This window comes from Lolium perenne, chromosome 2 (assembly GCF_019359855.2).
Source record: "Lolium perenne isolate Kyuss_39 chromosome 2, Kyuss_2.0, whole genome shotgun sequence".
NCBI classification, from domain to species: Eukaryota; Viridiplantae; Streptophyta; class Magnoliopsida; order Poales; family Poaceae; genus Lolium; species Lolium perenne.
The window spans coordinates 8,595,667-8,613,650 of record NC_067245.2 but is presented as its reverse complement, the minus strand read 5'-3'; the positions used below and the strand labels follow the sequence as shown (position 1 = coordinate 8,613,650).

General features: G+C 42.6%; 1 long non-coding RNA gene across 7 annotated transcripts; it reads right to left on the bottom strand.

The window, feature by feature from the left end:
• Positions 1 to 7,879: 7,879 nt before the first annotated feature.
• On the bottom strand, positions 7,880 to 16,845 carry LOC127331078 (uncharacterized). 7 transcript variants are annotated; one of them, XR_011751295.1, is made up of 11 exons: positions 16,297 to 16,845; positions 13,961 to 14,104; positions 13,591 to 13,678; positions 12,594 to 12,700; positions 12,231 to 12,433; positions 10,895 to 11,145; positions 10,201 to 10,476; positions 9,165 to 9,320; positions 9,019 to 9,088; positions 8,479 to 8,537; positions 7,880 to 8,289 (listed from the first exon to the last, which is right to left on the bottom strand). It is a non-coding gene; the product is annotated as an uncharacterized lncRNA (long non-coding RNA). The 7 variants fall into 7 exon arrangements; XR_011751294.1 differs by having other exon boundaries at positions 8,479 to 8,534; XR_011751292.1 differs by lacking the exon at positions 9,019 to 9,088 and having other exon boundaries at positions 8,479 to 8,576.
• Between the last annotated feature and the right edge of the window lie 1,139 nt (positions 16,846 to 17,984).

Below are 17,984 nucleotides of genomic sequence, written 5' to 3'. Positions count from 1 at the left end.
GATTCATGCCTTGCGCTTTTTCGAGAAGAACGTTTTTTTCTTTCAAAAAAGACGGTGTCGATTCCCACCAACGGTTAATAATTAATTGCCCACACAGCGAGCCCAAATCGGCTTTCCCACCAACCATTGGCCGGTAAGTCTTCTTCTTCCAGTCAACATGAATGGGACGAATGAACCCCTAAAAAAAACTACTGTAAATAAATGGGACGTACTCGATCTAGAATCAACATGAATCCCCGTCCGGCGGCGGCATCCCGGAGGAGATCATCATCTGGGAGATCGTGCCCCGCCTTCCAGCGAGGGCCCTCCCCTCCAGACGGCAGGATCTAGAATCAACATTTTGTACTAAGGGTCACATTTCACAGCTTAGCAGTTTTTAAATTCAAAATCTGATTGAAATGCTTTGTACTGTGAAAACTGAATAGTTGCCTAACCTTCACCATTTTATTTGCAGCAATATCGATGCCATTTCAAAAGCAGCACTGACTGGGTAATCAGACCGGGTGATGAGCCTTGCTCCAATTATTTGTATCGTTTTTCTGTTTATCCCAACATGACCGTGAAGCAATGACTAAAGACTATGACTCATTTTTGTTCCTCATGTACAACATGTATGACCTGCATTCATAGGCCTGTGTTGTTGTGTGGTTCAGATTTTAGTGCCAGCATGGCGCTTGTGTCTCGTATCATCGTATGTAACCTTGATGGTTTTACAACATGAACTCTTTTGTAAAGCTTGAGGGTTTTACAATCCTTTGCGAAAGTACTCTTCTCTATGATCTTATCTAGTTACTTTCAATGCCAAAGTAGGTTATTAATCATCGCTTATTGTTGTTGTGATGCGAGTCTACGAATATTTATAATTACACCTGCTGTCTCGTAGAATACCTTTCCATGCAGTACATTTTAGAAATGCTTAGTTGCTCTCCAAGTAATGCGTAGCTTGCTTGAGAACCAGGCAGTCAGTTTGAAAAATGGCTCGCCCAACACCTGACCACATTTCAGAAATGATAGGATTCCAGCGTGGAGGTGAAGATGATCAGATACCATCTGCAGAGACCCAGCGAGACGACAAAACACAAGTCCCCAACAGCATCATGACATATCGCATCCCATCCTCCAACCCTAGATGCTCCATAGAAGGTGGCATCAGTGTTGATTTTGACAAATTCCTTCCGGACACCACTTTTTTGCTCTGTAGTAGGCACCTTCGGTTTGGATTTAAAGAACTCCTTCCATTGATTGGCATGACGCAGGACCATGAACTGAAATTTCTGAATCGAAAGCCTTCTCTCTTTTCGCGAAAGCCTTGCGTTTCGATGCATTGATAGATATGGAAGAGTTTATGTACAAGTCCGAGGACGGACACAACACACCGTACAACTCGACCCAAGAAAAAGAAAACTAATCTAGGGGAGCAGTTGGCGCACACCCCGGGCTCCCGCGTCCGCCCATTGCCGCGCCTCGGCCACGATGTTGTTGAACAAGGATGACACCGAAGGCCGCATGTTGTCAAAGACCGCCACGTTCCGGTGTTTCCAAATCCACCATGCCGTAAGCATGATCACCGAGGAAGTGCCCTTGCGCAGCTGGCGAGGGGTGGTCCGCACCACCAGCGACCACCACCGACGAAAGCCTTCTCTCTTGATGATTCTCTTTGTTTCTTTCGTACCACCAGCTCCATGAGAAGGCAACTACCATCATTTTCCTCTCATAGGATAAATCAAATATCTGTCTCAGTAGGGCTGTAGCCGAACTGTACCGAAGATGTTGCAGTCTGACATCTTCTAGCTAGAGAGATCTCCAGTCCATCGATGCTTTGCCTCCTCACACCTCAAGAAAAAGGTGGCCGGCGTCCTCCAAATATTTGTCGCATACCACACATCTCTTATCCAGCTCCATTGCCCGGCGTGCAATGTTCATAAACGTAGGATGGCTGCTACCAAGTTTTCAGAAGAAATTTGAGATCATGTACCTTAATTTCAAATAAAATCATCTGCGCGAAGGTGTAAATGCAAATAAGTCACCACATTTGGTTGTGTCTGGTTTGCTATTGCCGCTTAAGGAAAAGCTAAAGCCCCTGACTTAACATGTGCGATGTGTTTCCTCTAGCTAGCTATATGTTTTGTATTGAATAATTAAGCTAGTACTTAAGATGTGTGATGTATTTCCTATTGTTGTTATGGACCACACACTATAGCTAGTAGCTAATAAGATGTGTGTTGTGTTTCCTCTTGCGGCATTGTATCCGGTAATGTAGAATTAATTGTATTTGCCTCTTTAACTAGGAGTATATATTTTTATTTTTTGCTTAGTTTATATACTTTGTGAAATGAGAAACTGAAAGCTTGTGCTCCTGGAAATTGGCCTACCTCGCTCCCACGCTGTCGGCAATTGCCTTTGTGCATTTCTTCCCTTAACATCTTTCTTGTTGATGCATCATCCTGTTACTCCGAATTCTCTAACTTTCGATGCAATGATAATTTAGTACAAACTTTTCAACAGCCACATGCATCATTTTGATGCAGAGGCTGGGGTATATCCCCCATTTCAAAAAAAAAAATACAAACTTTCCAGATGTATATATTATATCTAACATAAATGTTCAAGTAAGTTACACTTTGCAGGATGCACACAACAATACCTTACGGATTTTGGTGTAATTATATATTTTGATCAGGGAAGTTAAAGATCTAGAACCGAGGCTCAGATATTGCTAGAACCTAGACTATGTTAGCAAATCATGACATATACCATATGCAGTGGTGTAGAATGAGCAATGTTGAAAGCTGTTCAAAAATAATAATAACTCCTTTTGCATTTTGAGTAAGGGAAAAAAGTGTATCTGGGTATGCTAAAACAATGATAACAAATTCCCCTTGCATTGGTAAGTTATTAGCCAATCATATGTAAAAATTAATTTTATATTTAAATTAACTATGTGCTACAAAATGTAAAACCATGCAAGGAGCAAAAAGTATCTTTGGATAATCCCGACAAATCGAAGTGGTCGTTCAGTAAGAGCGCAATTACACAACTTTGTTGTTTTATTGGATACAACTTATGCGCCCCACTTTAGCTTCCGTCGAAGATGTCGGAATAATATAGATTCGTGTTTATGATTATGGCGGTGGTGGTTGCGTGACCGTGGTGGCGCGAGTTGGTGGGCGGCGAGGTTGGCGGAGCATGACGGAGTGTCCGGGGCCGTGGGCCTTTGGGGGACGGGAGAAATCCTTGTCGATGGCCGACACCGACGCGGTAACGCTCGCGGGCGCCACCATTCCCTCTTGAGGGGCGTCGGGGTTTCCCCTTCCCACTGCCCTTCCGCATACCGGGGGAAACCCTAGGCTTGTCCGGGCAGCAGCGGCGTCATCGTCGCATCCCTTCTTGAAGGTGCTGCTTTGGTATGCGGCGCTTCGGAGGGCTAAGCTCGTGGTGGGCATCTTCCGGAGGGCGCAGCGGTTGCGGATCATCTGCGTTTTCGTCGATCCGGCTTTGTCATCCTTTCTTTCTTTTTTCTTCTTCTTTTGTTTTCTCTTGGGCTTTGTTGTGCTGTTTGCCCGAGCGGTGGTCGCTATCTTGTATCAGTTCGTTGCTATATTAATATAGCGGGGCGAAAGCCTATTTCGAGGAGCCAAGGTTTTATCTTTTTATCAGGGTATTTATTATCTCCCCAAGGTTGACTCAACGTGGAAAAGGGAAAAATGAACATACACCACACAACTGCCAAAATGGAGCCTGAAATTCATCCATTGTTTTGCGCACTTCTGTTGCTCTCTCGGCAAACGCTTAGAGAACCTTCAACGTGGTTGTTTCTGTACACTGATTCATATCAAAAAATTAAAGAATAAAATTCTCAAATACATGGTGATAACCAAATCATGTAGATAACAAGAGAACATCGAGACTCACTGCCTCAGAACCTCTTGCAATGCTAAGCTGACATGGACAAAGGTGATTCCGATGGTGCACAAGCTGCAAGCAATGTCACTGTCAACCAAAAGAAAAAAAGCAAACGTTGTAGGCTTAGACAAGGATATTAATCATCAGCTATAACAACAATAAAACAAGAAGAAACAAGACACCATTTGGCTTCTACTTGTACTAACAATAGTCTAAGCAGTACAAAATATGACGGTAAGAGAATCTAGGATCACACGTTCTTGGTTCTGCATATCGCTTTTGTTTCTAGTCCTTTGGTAAGTTCCGTGCAAGTTCGTAAACTGAGAGATTACGCTAAACTACTATATTTCCAGCACACCTTGATCCAAATGCAGCCGTACCATCCAAATTCTATATGTGGCTGCTGACCCAACAGGTTCTCAGATCTACTAGACAATAACAAGGATAAGTGGGTAGTCCGAGAATTATCATTTAATACATGAGCACAGGCCAGATGCCGCATAAATTAACAAACAGCTGAGTCACATGAGACAAAGACAATGATCCCTTTGGAGAAAAAACAGAGATACCAATGCAACGTTTACAAAAATGTTCCAATCAAATAGCTAAAAATCATGATATAGCACAGACACCCAAAGAGATCAAGTTGTAATAACTTGGGGCTGAATAAAGAGGAACTATTGCCAAAACATAAGCTACATACGGTTGCCTCCTTCAAGGTGCTGAAATGGGGTTCCAGATTCGTTCTGAAGTTAAGTACCAAAGGTTCTAGATTCAGTCTTAGTTTTATCCAGTGGACAAAAAGATAATAAGCTACATTACTACTATACCTAGCCAGAGATGTTGACTAACTTAGAAATATCTTCAGGTAAATTGTGGTACACACATGACAAATGAAAATGGCAAAACCGAAGTTTAAAAGCGACGTATACTTATCTTCATTAGAATAAGGGTGACAAACTGACAACAAAGCAAGACGATGCAATTCGGGCAAGTTTCTAAGGACAAATTATTTATATATACTAAAGATTTCATCTTGGATACATCGAAATACCAACTTTCTTAAAATCAGCATTCATCTTCCTTCATGTGGTCACTTTAAACCAACATTCCACAACCCATCCGAGTTATTCCATCTGAATTGTAATGGCTGCTTCAGCAATAGGAGGATGTGTGGCCTCATCCTTAATCACCAAGCTGGTTGAGAAGGTGTGCTCCTATGCTGGCGATCAGTATGAATACCAACGGGAAGACATAAAGGAGAAACTAAGAATCCTAGAGAGGAATCTATCATCAATTCAAAGAGTTTTGCGCATAGCTGAGAGAGTGCAAGCTAGGAACACAACCATGGGAAGTTTTTTATGGGGAATCAAAGATGCTGCTTGTGAAGCTGAGGATGTTCTCGATCTGTTTGACTACAGAGTTCTACAAGATAAAGCTGGAGACAGGGACAAGGTTAACTCAGTTGCTTCAGCTGCAGCTGGTTCATCCTGTCCATCCACGACCACCATCACCACTGCCTCTACCATTACCAGCAGTAGCAGCGGTTCAACAGCAAAAAAGTCGGTTTGTGGTCTCAAACGGTTCTTTTTCTCTGACGAAGATATCAATGAGTTAATTTCTGTAATGGACAGATTTGTTGCGATTGATAAACAGATGCCAACATTTCTGAAGTTAGTTAAGCTAGAGGACAGCAGACCAGAACAGACAGTTCAGTGGCGCACAACAACCTCTATGCCAGGCTCAAGAAAGTTTTTTGGTCGGGTTAATGAAGAGAGCAATCTCAAGAAATTACTTGTTCAAATAAATGATGAATCCAGTCAGCCATACGATGTTATATCGGTTGTTGGTATTGCCGGTGTTGGTAAGACTGCACTAGTGCAGAGAGTGTATAACCACTTCCATGATACATGTTACTTTGATCTCGCAGTATGGCTACATGTCTCAGATAAATTCGATGTTGGACGTCTAACAAAAGAGATGGCACAGTCAGATAATCTCAGCTTATCTGCTGACTTGAGCAGCATCAGTAGTTTAGATGAAGCACAGAAGATACTTCGGGATAAGCTGAATGGGAAAAGGGCTTTGATAGTCCTTGATGATGTATGGAATGAATTGAGTAGCCAATCGGAGAACCTATGCAAGCCCCTGCAGTTTGCCTGTAAGGGCAGCAAAGTCATAGTTACCACTCGTAGTAAAAATGTTGCAAGTATCAATGGAGCAACAGAGATGATGCACTTACATGGCTTAGAAGATGAAGACTATTGGGGTTATTTTTCACAATGTGCGTTTGGTGATGCAAATCCATCTGAATATCCACAGCTGGAAAATATTGGTAGACAAGTGGTGAAGAAGCTGGCAGGATCACCTTTAGCAGCAAAGGCAGTTGGGGGTTCATTGAAACTTAAGTTAGAAGAAAATCATTGGAGGGCTGTCTCTGGGAGCAAATTGTGGAAAATAGAGCAGAAGGAAGATGATATTATATCAGCATTGCGGCTGAGTTATGAGCATCTTCCTGACCATGGGAAGTTTTTTATGGGGAATCAAAGATGCTGCTTGTGAACCAGACGGAAGCAACAACTCAGTACTGAGAAAACATGAGCTCAATTAATCGGAGGAAACAAGGCTTGCCCCAATGTTTAACCAAGCAAGAACACATCGGTGGTGACTACAGAGCAAGCCATAGCATTTTCATCACTGGATTGCAGGAAGTGAGGAACAGGAGACCGGAGACCAGCGACGTAGATGAGTTTCTTACTTGGTGAGAGCGGTGGTCTCAGAGGCAGGCGTCTCCCGCCGCCACCGGAGACCACGTCAGCGACGGTGAACGGTGGATTAGTATAATGGCATCTAGCCCAACAGAATAAAAGAAAGATGGATGGTTACCTGCTGGACATCCGGAGAAGAGCTCGCCGCCGACAAAAGCCGGCCATATATCAAGTCGATGACTGCCGCGGGTCCAAATCAGTCTCGGAGCAGAGCGGCCTCTCCTCTCCTCTCCTCTCATCGCAAGAGTCCAAATCAGTCTCGGAGCAGAGCGGCCTCTCCTCTCCTCCCCTCTCATCGCAAGAGTCAAAGTCTAAGTCGTCACACACGACGCACGCGTTGGCTCAACCACTACTTGTACTTATAGAGTACTGTTTGTCTGGTTTTGGAGTGGTTCATTTTTTGTGGAGGGAAGAAAGGTGGGGCGGGAAGAAGACTAAATTTCAGACCTCTGCTTTCCTCGTTGACTGCTAGGAAATGGAGCGACTGGGATTCGTTGGTACCTGCATATCAATGACGTGGTGGGTGGAAGCCAAAACATTCCAGGATTAATGCACATGCATAGCGGCCTGGGTCGATTCATTTCCCTACTATTAACTGATTACAGAGTAAATCACTGGGATGACATCCAAAAATATCGGAGCACCACCCTATGTTATAAGTACTCACTGGATGGAACTATAGGAAGTGAATCACCCCTTCCCTAATTATTTTCTTTAGGAATCGGTATTTCGCTGGCTCTAAATACTTACCAAAGGTTTAACTCGCTGGCTCTAAATACTTACCAAAGGTTTAACTCGCCGGCTCTAAATACCTGTCACACAGGTTTAGTGAATCTAGACATATATTAGCCTATATTTTGCACTGTTGGCTCAACCTTACTTGTGTACTTATAGAGTACAATTTCACAGGTTTGGGAGTGATTCGAATTTTGTGGAGGGGACAAGGTGGGGCGGGAAGAAGACTATGGACCTCTGCTTTCCTCGCTGATTGATGTGAGAGATGGAGCAACTGGGATTTCCTTGGTGCTGCAGATTGATGATGTGGTGGGTGGAAGCCAAACGTCTGGAATTAATGCAAATTTAAAGTGCCTCAAGTTTGGTTCACAATATACATACATACACGGTAAATATGAAGCACCCAACTACTATACATAAATGAGTAAACCTGGATCAAAATTTCTCAAATACCGGCAGCAAGACAAGAATGATTGACAAGAATGATTCCTCCCATCACTTTGCATCAGCAATCAGTACAAAAAGGGAACAAAGTGTCGCTAACCCAAGTATCCAGTAAAAAAATCACCTCACCACAGCAATAGTCGATGCAATAGTTTTGATCACAGGCAACACCACCTGGGTCTACACAACAATAGTGATAATTCATCCAGTGTCAGCAACAACATCCAACACACATTGGCAATATGAAAGAGCGTCGCCTTCTTCCTACGCAGATCCTCTTCTCACCTTGACATGGTCCCCGGCTCTAACTCCATCAGCGACAGGATGTAGCCTCCATCACCTTCAGCTCTGACACGGCTATGCCCACCCACCTGGCGCATTTACATGTCCACCTTTGCGTTCTTCAGCTCCACCACTCGCCCTGCCTTCACTGCGTCCACTGCAGCAACACCAGAAGGATTTCTAATTACTTACATGACAAGTAGTATCCATGTGCAATTTCACACATGCAAGCATTTGAACCAAATGCATCACATCCAAATTACATAATAAGTAACAGTATTTGCCTGGAAAAGAAATTTTAAGCAACTCAACAATGTACAAACCGTCACTACTCCAGACGACTCACCAATGTTGTACAAGATCTCAACCTAATTCATGAACTCCATGGGCAAATGGTTAAAGCTGCTGTCCAGAAAGACTTCAATATTTCAATAGCCCAGTCCACTTAAAAGAATTGAATTTCAAGGTAAGTGCAAAGGCATGCAATAGTCATCAGAATGTTGCGTCAAACCCAACATGCAAAAACAATCTTTACAAGCATGAAAATAGTCAGAACAAAAATTCCAGCTTTGCCGATTCAGTGACATGTTAAATTATTTCTCATGCTTACAGATCATTGCTTTATTCAAATAAAAAACAAGACCAGCCAAATATTAGCCCGCTTTGGGCACAAACAACACTGGACCTTTTTGCTAAACGTGTCATCTCAAGTTTCCAGAAGCAAACCATATCTAATCATTTTCCCAAAGATCCCAGACTTGGGGACACCTAATAGTTTGAACATAACTGGTGAAAGTACCACTAATGATTGATAAAACAACATGGATATATATGCAAAAAAAAAATCTCCACAATACATAATATATTTTACAATTGATAAAACTACCAGTTCAGCTTTGTACAAAGCTAGCCATTGGGCCTCATCTATGGACTTGGTCATCCATGGTATCCACCATCTAACCTCAGCAAAGGAAACATGTATATGGATCATGACTTGGGAAACCAGTGATTAGAGAAACCGAGTGTTCTTACCTGAGGTGGGCGCCTGGACAACATGTCGACGTGGGGCCACTGTGACAAGTTTGCGCCCTGGAAGGGAGGATCGTCGGACTCCCAGCCATAGGCCAGCAGTGATCTTCCAATCAGATCACAACACTAGAGGTCACAACATATGTCCTCAATGACGAGCTGCACGAAAAAATCGACAGTTAATCAGATAAGATTTCTTCAATGCCGTTGATAATGAGTGCACGAAAAAGTTGACAGATATTATACTATCACTTCCAGGATACATGAAAAGGCAGAGTGAATGATAAGAGTGGCACAACAAATGAAGCTACAAACAACTAACACGCAAGTTTTCAGTCACTTTGACGTATTTGGTTGCTTGAAGCAGCAAAACACATTGCTCGAGCATAGCATTGAGCAAACAAACAACACCCTCAGACTGCAACATATGTGCAAAGAACATGACTGGCCCAACGCCATGCAACACAAGCATGGCAACTAATAAGCAAACTAATAGAAGCGTTTACACATAACTAATTAGGTCATATAGTGGGGGAATGCATAGGTGAAAAGGGGACTAAGGTAGCGGCAAAATGTGAGACACAAGGTACTAGCATCTAGCTCAAAAACTATTGTCCAGAGGAGCTGCTCACAACCGAAATAAGTCACTTCTAAAGAATTTCATGCTTGATCTATTACCAAGTGATGGAGTCAACAAATTCAGACGAAAATCAAGCTACTATTCTACCAAATTTCATGGGAAAATTAGCCAGCAACTTGCTAGACCATCCAGACCTTAGCCTGAAAAAACAATACACAACACACAACTAGATAACAAACTATGTTTAGGCACGACATTGCAGCAACCTGAAACTTCAATTGTGTCACTAGGAAGTCTTTCATCACACTTGTACGAACCAAAACACGAAATGAAACACCACATCGCTAAATCACACATGGCATAAGGCACATACCTAGTATATAATTTGTTCATGAAAAATAACACAAGATCGACTAAGGAAAATGATGCCATTAAACTGAAGGTGAACCAGTAGCTCACCGGAGATCATGTAGCCGAGGCTGAACATCACCGCCAATCCAAGAGCACATGGGAGCCGGAAAACTGAAGGTGAACCAGTAGTTCACCGGAGAGCATGTAGTCGGGGCCGAACACCACCGATGACAAGCCGAGGAGGTAGTCCAAGCCGGGGGCCAAATCAAGCACACATCCTCTCAGGCTAGAGATGAAAAAACAACGCTGTGGTGTAGAACTTGGAACAATGTGCTCAGCTTTTTTCTCTTCATCCTTTCCTGTGACATACCAAACCTGAATTACCTGTGAAGAAACAATACATGTAAAGAGTGCCACTTTACTCCACCAAGAAATGAATATAAATAGATAAAAATAAAATCCATTGATCATGGACATCATCTTCTTTCAACTTGGAAAAATTATTATTGTTATGAAAACAACAATCATATCAACTGTTTGGGTGATGTCGATGCCAACTAAATTGTTATATTGTTGATTTAAGCACTACAATATCTCCAATTCAGATCATCAACTTAGTTTAAAAAAATGAAAGATTTAAGTGATTTGGAAAAGTTATTTTGAACTAAGGATGCTTCTGGATATGCTCGGATATTTCATAAGAGAAATTAAAGTATGTCATTGAGAACAAAATTAGACTACAGAGTCACAAACCATCAATAACCTGACTTTGATTAAAAGGACCACAGAGTCACAAACAGACCTACGAGACAAGGACCTTCTAATGGCAGAAGCACGTCCATGAAGCCAGGCAGCATTAAACTAGGGTCGTCCTCTTGGCTGCCGGTCCGTGCTGTAAGAAGGCCTGAGCATAAGGGAACGTGGCGTGGCAGCGCCACTGGAAGCTCACTACCACTGTCCTGAGGCTCGTTGTTGTTCAATGAGTTTCTTGAGCTTGGGTTTCCTACCCTTCCTTTTCACCTTCTCGTCACCGAGTGGCCATGACAGACAATCCTGAAATAACATCACAAGTAAAAGTCAGGCATTAACAACGAAATCAAAGTATGTCCGGATAAATAAAGTGCATGACGTGAGGAACAGGAGTTAGCACATAAGTAGACAATTCAAAGCTTTAGATTCATCCAAATACCTCAAATTATATGTACCTATGTTATTCCTGATAAACTTTCAAGTTGCTCAGTTGATTAAGTTAGATGCTAATATTAATTTGTCAGCCCAGGTCAGAGGGATTAATTTCACAGCTGACACCAACAATAACAAAAGTAGCTGCATATGACAGTTCTGGTGCGGCTGTGCCGAAGTTAACCAGACTTCAGGAATAGCAGAGCACGCATAGTACTGACAAGAGCTAGAGTAAAAGTATGAAATGTGCAACATATGAAACTACTTGAACACTTGAAACCCTTAGTTATAACAAGCTCAAAATAATATTTGAGCTATCAGCGAACAAGGACCCTAAGGATCACTGATAAGATCAAAGCTCCATGTTGATTTTAGGGCCTCAATAATTCTAAGCTTCAAGACATTTTTAGAACAAGTCTTAAAAATATTCGATGCTTATCTTGTTTAGCACATACTCCCGTCAGAAAAACATCACATCCCAGGTCATTCTGGTGCACCTGACCAATGGATTTATGCCCCTGACACTACTAATCTTGTTCAGTACATACTCCCATCAAAAAGCATGCTGCCTGGCATTATCTGGCGGCAAATGCTCCCCCAAGCCACATCAGGGGCATAGTGCTATGGTTCCAATAACTTAGACAATGCGCAACGCAGAGGGAATATCATCAGTAAGAGCTAAGGTGATGAGCTCGGTGATTATTCATTAAACAATTTAGTAATAAACTTATATTGTAAGATCCAGGCGAGAATAGATAGTGCCAATAGACGGTGATCAAACAAACATCAAACTCCTTAAGTAAATTAAGTTCATATATGCACACAAAGTTGATTATGAGATAGGACAATACAATGATACAACCATTTGATGAAACACGGAATTGCCTATATTTCAGAGAAGCTTTAGGCCATTACTAATCACCAATGAAACGAATAAAGTCAGGAGATGAGCTCACCATCCCAGACATGTATTTTGCTTTGGTTATGTCTTGTGTACCAAGCATGTAAGTTTTTGACATATCCAGAAAAGTAAAGTTGAATAGCTTCTGAATCTTCTTTTCCCGTTTTCCAACAATTCTCCTTGGATATGATTCTTTCGCCAGAAGGCTCCATCCTCTTCTCCAGAACCATCGACTGCTGATTGACCTTCCTAGTCGTTCTGGAAGCACATCAAACACAAAAGAGATAAATTTCGACTTAGCATGTGTGCCCGTTGCTTTAGCTAAATGAAAGACACATCACGAAAGAGAAGTTATGGGTATGGAAATCACGATATCTATAGACAAGGGAGAAAGTGCATATTGACCCAGAGGTATTACCAGCATATGACTTATCCTTGGATGAAAAGTGCTGGCGTTCAAGCTCCTCAAGTTAATACCTGAGATTCCTCTTCTGTACCTTCTATTGAGTTTGCTGTCCATCCTTTCTACACATGAGAGCTGTAAGGTCAGTATTTATTGAGAGGAAGATACCACAAAAATGCCGTAAGGTACCAACCAATTTTGTTCAGGATTGTCAAGGTCAACAAGTAAAATGATAATGTGAAACCGAAGCGTTAGTTTAGCTTTATGTGGTGCTATTGATTCTGGTTAACTAATAAAGAACACATGAGAAACATATGAAGCATGATAACCATCAGTTTGGATTTGCTCTCTTGGTGCAACAAGACCGAGCGGACAAACTTCAGAAAATCAAAGCGGGTACACTTGTGCAAAGTAGCTATTGAGGCACCAAACAATGAAAATAGTCGGTTGCTTTATACTACACCTTATGAATTCTAATCCTAGTATGATATGAACCTATCAATCTAGGATGAATCCGGACTTACTACATGTCCAGGATCCAACAGGACATCTCCTATTCCGATCCAAACTACCGCTAAGAGCTGCAGGTTGTACTGTTTATTCTGGCTTGGGCTTCCTCCTGCTAAAGTGTATTCCCCATGTGACATGATTTCACATTATTACCGTTTTAGTCAACATGAAAACTAAGCAGATCCTACAAATCGAAATGAAAACAAGGGCATACAGAAGTTGGACATACATACTTTAAGTGCAATATACCATGGTTGATATCGATCTAAAAACAAAACACAGCTGATAGCTATTTGTTTCAAAAAACTAACAGTTCGATAAGTCATTTATAGTTAGCATACCGGAATCCTAACGTCCACAAATACTACACATATACGTCATGCACAAAACAAAGCTATTTGTGATGGTGATACATATTTTTCAGCGGTGACAGAAATATATCGTAGCTCTAGTTATGCACAATTAAAACATAGAAAGTACATTACAAGCTCATGGATCTTACCATGATTTCGAAAGCATGGGATAAGTAATCTTTGATGCCGTCCTCCCAAAGGTCACCTGGATGATTTTGTGACACTAGTTGTACCCAACTGCTCAAAATAAACATGCAGGTGAGTTTTCTTCTCACCAAAGAGAATACACGACATGAATGTTGATAATGCAACTATTAAAAATCGTATTCACACAAGGATCTTCAAAAATACAGCATTTACTACATATCAAAAATACTTATGGGATGGATAAGGAGTATGTTATTCAGAAAATAGATAGCAAATAATAAACACAATGGGAGGACATTGATTATACAAGAACACCAAATTTCAAATTGATATGGCAAGAGACAAGCTACAGCAGACAGAGAAGTTCCCAACCTTGCAAACTGGTTATTGAATTCCCTCAGGTGATAACTGGCGGCCTCAACCTGTCAAGAGTCTAGAGCAGGAGGTTCTGCCATTAGATGCTGATGGGGATACTCTGCCTTGTGAGCGTCCATTACCAACTCTCTTACTTGATATCTGCAGCATGACAATAACAAAATAATTAGGGGCAGATTCTACAACAAGATGAACCAACAGAAATATCTAACAAAAAATCATAATAGAGTCTCACACGGAAGCAACAATCATAAAAGAAAATGTATACATCAGCACTGCTATGTATTTGTAAATCTGTCATTCGCCAAAGAACAATAATAAATCTATCATGCACCAAAAAACCTTGCGCAGATAAAGCAATTGGAGCCACACAAACAATCCCAAAACTTGCCCGCTTGATCCCTAATTATTCCTTCATCAAATTCTGCACCAACGGAAGCTAACATGAGCGACTAAAACAACAAAGGAGATAGGTTTTCTCCAGCAGATTGGTGGACTGATCCACTTAATCATCAAACCATGCAAGCGTGAGTACCAAGGCTAAAAACACTATCACAACATAGATATAGCACATCAACATCTACACAACTGCTGTAATTTTTTCTTCCCGTGAGATATAAGCTCCAAAACTATTTTACATCTACACTAATATAAAAAGCACAAAAGGGGCTGGATCCATATAACATCAACCGCACGATTACGAACTAACGCTTCAGAGTGACCCAATGATGCATCAGTTTAAGCATACCCCGGTAATCATCACCCTTAATCACCTAAATCTAATGACCGGGATTAGCCTAATGATGTAGTACCAATTTCCACACCGCACGCCGACGTCATTTGCCAATAATCCCCCGCCCACACAGACTGTCCAAAAAACTGCAGCATCCACTCAAAAAATAGAACTGCCCATCATCGAGAGCAGGACCATGCCACCACCTCCCGAGTCCTGGCCATCACGTGTTTCCCACCGCGCCACCTGAGGCGTCCCACCGTGCACTGCCAGCCCCGCAAGGTTCTGTTAACGTCGCCCAGTCCGAGGAGATCCTTGCACTCCTCGACGGCCAGAGTGCGGTTATCCCTTGGGGTGAGGTTTCTGTGGTGGAGAGGCACACATCCAACCGACAAGGCGACAGCGACCACGACTCTAAGGAGGCCATGCTCCGAGCGAGGCTCCACTCGCCGATCGCATCTAAGAAGCCGACAGATCTCATGGTTCTCTCTTGATTCCATCAGAAAATAATGTCAAATTTGCTCTTGACCAACACTAATGAATTTTGTTCAACGCTGGGTTTCAATAATCAGCGGATACTATTCCGATGGGAGAATGCACACCATCGTCAACCTTGGTCTGTTTATAACTAACATATGTCCGATTCTCATTTCTTACAATATGGCAAAGGATTGGTGGCATAGTGGACAATGGAGATGTGAGGTTGAGACTTGTGAAGAATGTAAAGGAGAAAGGGAATGAGCTCCACTATCTTTTTTTGGCAGGTATATGAGATCTGCTATCTATAGTATAGTTTGGAGATGTGTGGTAATGCAGCAATGGCTATAGAAAACATATATTTTTGTTTCAGTGTACGCATGTACAAACTCCGTAGAAGGGAATTAGATCCACTATCACTTTTTGGTGCTTAATTACTGGTGTTTAATTTTCAGTATACTATTTTTATATACATGGTTTGTATTGAGTAACTTTTCTTTATCACATCTCATTTCAAATAATACTGGACTCATACTGTCATACATAATGGTCTGCGATCCAACAAGAAGCTAGCAGACCAATTACAGATTACGGATACATTATTTTCTGATGTCCACAAGAATTGGAAAAACATTTAAATTTCGATGAATCATTTGATACTTGTTTTGCTAACTAGAAACATTGGATGGGACTCACATTAAAGCTGGGTAGAATCCTGAGAAAGAAGGCAATGCAATTGTACTTTGTGGCAGTGATATAGCTACCAGTGACCCATTTAAAGGCATTAGCTTGACAGAACTATTGATTTTTTCCTTTAGTGTACTATACAATAATATATTTGGAGCGTAATTTTGTTGAGTTCGTATCAGTCCAGACGAGAGAATGCAAGATTGCTAGTGTCTGCAAGGGACCAGAAATTGTATCCAAAACTGAAAGTAGGCAATGCACAAGTGGGAAGTTGCATTTTGTGCAACCAGTAGGAAACCGTTTATATAACAATAAGAAGGAAGCCAGTATCACAAGTAAAACCATCTGACACTTGGACATATTCACCAGGCAACAGAAAAGAAAACACCACGGCCATTGCACAAGGAATAGACATGAAGGAGGAGAGGGGCCTCACCGGGTAGGTGCAGGTTAGGATGTGGCCGACAGCAACAGGAACGGAGTTGTCTCCGGCAGCAGCAGGTCGGGGACGGAGTCGGCGGCCGCAGCTCAGGGAGGTTGTCTAGGAGGTCGGCGGCGGCCGGGAAAGCGACCACCATACTCCTCCTTGCCTCCCTGTGACGAGCTCCACGATGGCGGGACGCGGACGCCGTGGAGGAGGCCTTCCAGCGCCGGCCGCCCGTGCTGCTTGGGCCGTCGACCACAGCTGGTGCATCGAGGCAGGGAGGCGCCATGGCTGTGAGTGGGGAACCAGTGGGGCTGATGGGAATTGCCTGGGTGGGTGGGATTGGGGGTATCCGGTGGCCGGCCGGTGAACTGCGAGGCGGGGAGCAGCACCGAGCGACGGCGGCGGTGGGTGGGATTGGGGTGGCGAGGGAATCTCGTGGGTGTGGTGGGGTGGCCGGCCGGTGAACTGCGACGGCGGCGGCGGAGGACGATTGAGTGAGAGATGGATAGGAGAAAGGGGATTGTGAGGTGAGGTCATGCGCTGTGCGTGCCTTGTGAGGTGAGATTTTGTTGCTCCGAGTTAATAATCGCGTCCTCTTTTTACTGCCAAGTCGGCCATTTTTTTTACTCCGTAAAAATATGTGTTGTTGATTCACAAATCAGCCGATTAGATTTGGTAACTCACAAATCATGGTATTGTACAATCATAAATTTCTCCTAATCAGATCGGCTACTTGTCAATACTGGTTTATTTTTTCATGGAGGGAACAAATACCATAATATCCGGGCTGGCTCCTCGGATTTTGGTTTGTCCGCTTAATTATTATTGCCTCTCCCTCCTAGACGCTTTGCCTACCCGGGTTAATGACTCTCCAATCTTTCTCTCTTCCCGGTAAATTTCTATTAATACAGCATGCAATGCCAGCTTCCGTGCTGGAGTAGTAGAGAGAAATCAAAATGGCCATATCGCTTGATTTTAGGGGCATTAATAGTCTACTTTTTTTAATTATTACTCCAACATATATTTTTGAAAAATATGAGGGGATTTGGATACCCAAACGGAGGGAGCCCTTCCATGCATGCACTACCTAGGGCAATTAGGCCTTCAATTGCAGCTTTGATCAAGGTGTTGGAATAAATCTTCGTTTCCATTCATGTACTACATATACCATGTGATGCCTGATTTGCTATCATATGGTTGTATGCATATGGGTCTATATATTTTATATAAACAAACTTTTTTAGAACCAACCGGTGTTTGGATGGTTAGGAAGGCAGTGGTACCTCTAGCACACCAGAGTTCAAATTTCAGGTTTGATACTTTGGTGTCTCAGAAAGACGGAGTATTGTAAGAGATGAGGTTCCCGTCAACAAAGAGACTCGACTCCAATGGTGACTTCATCAATCTCGAAAATTGTCGGATGACCCAATCTCTCGGTGGTGCTCATAGGAGTAGGGTGTGTGCACGCGTAGGCGAGTGTATGTGTTTCGCAAAAAAGAGTTTTTTTCTTCAGAGAACATGGGCGAGGTTGAACACCATAGTTAGCGTTCTTCCGCCGCCGATGAGTCGACGATGTCATGAGAGAAATGAGGAGAAGCATTGTTGTCGAAGCTGATGGTTCCATGTTGACACCTGCCCTTCCCCGGTGTAGTCTGCTCACAAAACCATCGTTGAACCGGGCCATACGTCGGCTCCGA